A 6,373-nucleotide genomic window follows, 5' to 3' on the forward strand; every position below is an offset into this window, starting at 1 on the left:
GCTTTTCGTGAAAGTTGAGGCGGCACTGTCACGCCCTCATTTTTCAACCAAATTGGTTGAAATTTTGGTCAAGTACTCTTCGACGAAGCCCGGGGTTCGGTATTGCATTTCAGCTTGGTGGCTTAAAAATTAATTAATGACTTTGGTCATTAAAAATCTGAAAATTGTAAAAAAAAATAAAAATTTATAAAACGATCCAAATTTACGTTTATCTTATTCTCCATCACTTGCCGATTCCAAAAACATATAAATATGTTATATTCGGATTAAAAACAAGCTCTGAAAATTAAATATATAAAAATTATTATCAAATTTTTTTCCCCGAAATCAATTTAAAAACACTTTCATCTTATTCCTTGTTGGTTCCTGATTCCAAAAATATATAGATATGATATGTTTGGATTAAAAACACGCTCAGAAAGTTAAAACGAAGAGAGGTACAGAAAAGCGTGCTATCCTTCTCAGCGCAACGAATACCCCGCTCTTCTTGTCCATTCCACGTGCACTGCCTTTGCCACGGGCGGTGGAGTGACGATGCTACGAGTATACGGTCTTGCTGCGTTGCGTTGCGTTCAGTTTCATTCTGTGAGTTCGACAGCTACTTGACTAAATATTGTATTTTCGCCTTACGCGACTTGTTTTTAGTCTTCTTTGTATCTCTTCTTTTGGATCACAGAAACAACAAGTCGCGTAAGGCGAAATTACTACATTTAGTCAAGCTGTGGAACTCACAGAATGAAACGTAGTCCGCCGCTAGTGCAAAAGGCAGTGAAAGTGACGAGCCTGTTTGGCGCGGTAGCGATTGCGCTGTGCTTCATAGCACGCTTTACTGTACCTCTCTTCGTTTTAACTTTCTGAGCGTGTTTTTAATCCAAACATATCATATCTATATGTTTTTGGAATCAGGAACCGACAAGAAATACGATGAAATAGTTTTTAAAACGATTTCGGAAATTTAATTTTGATCATAATTTTTATATTTTTCAGAGCTTGTTTTTAATTCAAATATAAGGCAAAAAAAAAAAAAGGTCTGTTTACGGTAACCCGACCGACCCTAGTTTTTTTGCGCGACCCTAGACTTTTTTTTTGCATTTGGGGAAAAATAAAAAAAAATCTTGGTTTTTTTTGCAAAATAACGTAAAAATATGGTTTTTTGGGAAAAAAAAAAAAAAAAAAATAAAAAAAATCCCGACCTACCGACCCTATTTTTTGGGCCTATGTTACCGTAAACAGACCTATTTTTTTTTTTTGGCCTAACATATGTATATGTTTTTGGAATCAGAAAATGACGAAGAATAAGATGAAATTGTTTTTGGATCGTTTGATAAAAAAAATAATTTTAATTACAAGTTTTCGATTTTTAATGACCAAACTCACTCATTAGTTTTTAAGCCACCAAGCTGAAATGCAATACCAAACCCCGGGCTTCGTCGAAGATTGCTTTGCCAAAATGTCAATCAATTTGATTGAAAAATGAGGGTGTGACAGTGCTGCCTCAACTTTTACAAAAAGCCGGATATGACGTCATCAAAGGTATTTATTGAAAAAAAGAAAAAAACGTCCGGGGATATCATACCCAGGAACTCTCATGTCAAATTTCATAAAAATCGGCCCAGTAGTTTAGTCTGAATCGCTCTACACACACACACAGACAGACAGACACACATACACCACGACCCTCGTCTCGATTCCCCCCTCTATGTTAAAACATTTAGTCAAAACTTGACTAAATGTAAAAATCAGATCGACCGTGTGTCCGAAATGAAACATAGAGATTGCCAAACAATTGGTTTGGAGGCGCCAGAACGCGCATCAGTTTTGCCGAAACAGACGCGGTCTTTCTTCCACGAAACGCATTCATCAGTCTGGAAGAGCGCTTCATGTGTCGATATGACCATTCATTTTCCTTTTATTTTTTTCATTTTGTTTCTGTTTCTGTTAACTTTGTAAGTTTTTCTCGGTTGTTTTCATCAAAAGGGTCCATTCATGTTTAACAAAATGTTATGTTGTGTACCTTGTTTTTGTTTTTTGTTTTTTTTTATACTGTCGGGATAATTATGTAGGCAAGGTAAATGATGACACATGATGCTTGGTGCATCCCCAGCCCAAACAACCTCTTCGCTCCGGATTTTTATATTTAGTCAAGTTTTGACTAAATATTTTAACATCGAGGGGGAATCGAAACGAGGGTCGTGGTGTATGTGCGTGCGTGTGTGTGTGTGTGTGCTGTGTGTGTGTGCGTGTGTGTGTGTGTGTGTAGAGCGATTCAGACTAAACTACTGGACCGATCTTTATGAAATTTGACATGAGAGTTCCTGGGTATGAAATCCCCGAACGTTTTTTTCATTTTTTTGATAAATGTCTTTGATGACGTCATATCCGGCTTTTCGTGAAAGTTGAGGCGGCACTGTCACGCCCTCATTTTTCAACCAAATTGGTTGAAATTTTGGTCAAGTAATCTTCGACGAAGCCCGGGGTTCGGTATTGCATTTCAGCTTGGTGGCTTAAAAATTAATTAATGACTTTGGTCATTAAAAATCTGAAAATTGTAAAAAAAAAATAAAAATTTATAAAACGATCCAAATTTACGTTTATCTTATTCTCCATCATTTGTTGATTCCAAAAACATATAAATATGTTATATTCGGATTAAAAACAAGCTCTGAAAATTAAATATATAAAAATTATTATCAAAATTTTTTTTTCGAAATCAATTTAAAAACACTTTAATCTTATTCCTTGTCGGTTCCTGATTCCAAAAACATATAGATATGATATGTTTGGATTAAAAACACGCTCAGAAAGTTAAAACGAAGAGAGGTACAGAAAAGCGTGCTATCCTTCTTAGCGCAACTACTACCCCGCTCTTCTTGTCAATTTCACTGCCTTTGCCATGAGCTGTGGACTGACGATGCTACGAGTATACGGTCTTGCTGAAAAATAGCATTGCGTTCAGTTTCATTCTGTGAGTTCGACAGCTACTTGACTAAATATTGTATTTTCGCTTTACGCGACTTGTTTCTTTGTATCTAATTGTCTGCTTCCTCGGCGCCACTGTAGTCCCAGGAATAACTCCGCGGCAAATAATGAAGGCCTTGTCTGCCATATTGTTTTCTCCAACTGACAAATAACTTTTAATGATGGAAGGTCCTGCTGAATACCATTTCCTGTTTAAACTGTCAAGTGCATTGTTCTCTGTGAAAAATGTTCGCGCGAATGATACAAGACACAATTGATTTCTCTTTGTTCCTGGGTGTATAAAGACTCTTTCTTTCTTGTGAGAAGAGACACAATTTTGAACGTTTAGATTTTCTGAATCGGCGGCTGTGTTTGCTCCGTACTAAATGCAGTGGACAGATAATGCAAGCAACACGAAAAACAATCAAACACATAAACGTATGTATACATGCACAAAGTTTAATTAAGCGGAAGAGAAACAGAGCAAAACATCCTAAATGTGAATGCGCAAAGACAGAAACACAGACATACAGAGAGGGAGAGAAGTAAGAATTAAACACACACGCACACAAACAGACACAGACACACACACACACACCAACACACACACACACATACACACACACGCATGCGCAGATAAAACACACACACACACACACACACACACACACACACACACACACACACACACACCGTACACCACCACACGCAAACATCTGATCATGATCAAAACTGATACTACAAATTCATCGTTTATTGAACAATAGGCTGACAAAACATGTAGTAAAGCTTGGTCTTCGCAATCAGTTTCTGTACTTTGTAAATCTGGCAAAACATCAATCTACTCTGTAGTACAGATACCAATATCTTTAGGCTATACCTTCTATAGTCTGTGTTAATATGACGGTTTCAGTGCACTAGTCATTTAACATAATACATGACTATCAAAACTGTATTCGCGCATCAGTTTCAGTCAAAACTATCAATTTCTCATTTGCATACTAAACAAAACAATATTAAAACATACTGTAAAAAGATCATATCTTTCAAAGCTGACGAAACCAACGTTTCCAGAGCTGGTAGGTCGAAGTTCTTCACAAAAGACGAAACCGACAGTAAATCGCTCTACACCATCTGTGACAGAACTTATTTTTCACCAAATGACGAGATTTGTTTAAACATTCGTAATTAGCAAACTTGAAAACAGAAATTATTGGCAGAAAGTTCGTTGTTATATTTGCTTTCGGCTTTTTTAAAAACTTTTTTAAGGGAAATCTTTGAGAAAGTTTCATATAAGTTGCCACTAAAGTTTGGCTGCAGTAGTGACGTCATATTCTATTAACTATAATACACAGTTCAGCTTCTATAGTTACACAGGTCAGCCCCCAAAATGTCTATGCGCCATCTTTTTAGTTCGAATCAAAACAAAAGTAAACATGAACCCAGGCATCAAAAGTAATAATTAAAAGTCTGATTACTGCTTAAAAAGGTCTACAGGACAGCTAAATCTGCGCCATAATTTTAGAGTAGTATGACATATAACCGATCTTCGTTCCAAAACGTATACCTGTAAACCGACTTGCTTGTCAAACAAATCCAATCAATCGACGCAATTGATTGTTTCAGCAATTCCAAAGCACAACAGTCCACCTTCCAACAACATAACATCTGTGAAATAACTGCAAACACACAAATCTCACAAATGGAGACTGTTTGAACCAGGCTTGAAGGTATTGAAATTTATATACATTATCATCATTAAAACACCGACGTTTTCAAGAAACAGAATATACTTACGCCCAAAAATATTAAAACTTAAAAATACCTACAGAAAATGGGCAAAAATTCCTATAATTCACACAAATTTGACACAAAATAATGTGTTTTCAACCCAAGCAAACAGGGCAGCTTTAACCAAACAATACTCATCATTAACTTCTACACAAACTCCACTCCTTCAAATGTCAATCATAATTATTATGTACATAACGATAGTTTCAAACTAAACAAAGCCAAAATGCCAGGGCTTTCAAAACGACAATACATCTAATACAAATCGACCTCTCGAAGTCTTCCATGCTCACTTTTGAGACACTTTGCTACACATACACTAGCAAGTACGGACACAGTCGCTACTTCATTTGACAAGGGGCCGGTACAGCTAACAGTGATAATAGGGGAATCATCTTGTATCATGCAACATTGGATACAATGGCACAAGAAAATTAGCCTCGCGCAAAGTTGACATTCTTCCAGTAACAGATTTCTCCGTAAAATAGGAAGCAAAAACGAAGCGGAGCAATCGTCTGGAGAGAAACAAGTTTTGCAGTTTGTAAAATATCCTCTTGTACCCACTTCAATCTGCGAAAGCAACTAAAAGATTTTCTTTTTAAATTATTACACCCTCAAGTGTGCACTTTAGTCTTAAGCAACACGTTGTATTGTTTGCCAAGGAATTTATCAAAGTACAACTTTTGAACAAATACAAGATTCATGTAAAAATACTATTAAAGTACTAAAGTGCGTGTGGATAATAATATATGAGTAAAATTAGCAAACAGTAGTGATCGCCACGTTCTTGTGCTTTAAATGACGTCTTGTCCGACACGAAGTTTACGGGAATACTCCAATATCTACTTTATGCTAAATCTAACAATTGGAATTAATAATATTATAATCAACCTATCTGAAAAAGTCGAACATATTTTTGCTGACGATCCGTACTGATTCAAAACCACTCAACTATTGGGACTGTAGATTCCCAGAAACAAAATATACGGAAGAAAACAGAAAATATATCCACCTTAACAGAACACAAGACTTTGTGGCGATTGTGTTTACGGTAGGAGATGAGTTGTTCTCTCGAATATCATACGGCGAGTCCGATATATGTTAATATTAGCCTTTTCAAAGAAAAGCAGAACATTATTGGTTGGCTTCAGCCGCGGCGGAAACGTTTCCCTCCTTCCGTTCCATTCTTCCCTTTGTCTTGTTGGATTGATTACACACATGAAGGCAAGTCCCATTAGTTCATAAAAAACTCAAGACAATTCATAAAAAAGAAGACATTCACATTTGTTCAGTCGTGAAACGTCAGATAACCTTTCACAATAAATATCGATATTATCCATGACAAACAGGAAGATAAAGTCAATACATCACCAAACATTTCGCTGACATGTACATCAGATTACAAATAAGGACACGTTTTATTGTCACAATGATTCCACCTGCACTTACAACTATTCGGCACGCAAAACCCGGAATTTCGTTCAAACTCAGAATGTTGAGGGGGTATTTTTGCTCTGGCAAAATCGACTCACACATGAATATTATCTTCACGTAAACGGCATATATTTATCAGCTGTACTGTGATGCCAGTATGAGATGTGATGATTGTTCTGCGGGATCAACA

The sequence above is a fragment of the Littorina saxatilis genome, linkage group LG17 (genome assembly GCF_037325665.1).
Source record: "Littorina saxatilis isolate snail1 linkage group LG17, US_GU_Lsax_2.0, whole genome shotgun sequence".
NCBI classification, from domain to species: domain Eukaryota; kingdom Metazoa; phylum Mollusca; class Gastropoda; order Littorinimorpha; family Littorinidae; genus Littorina; species Littorina saxatilis.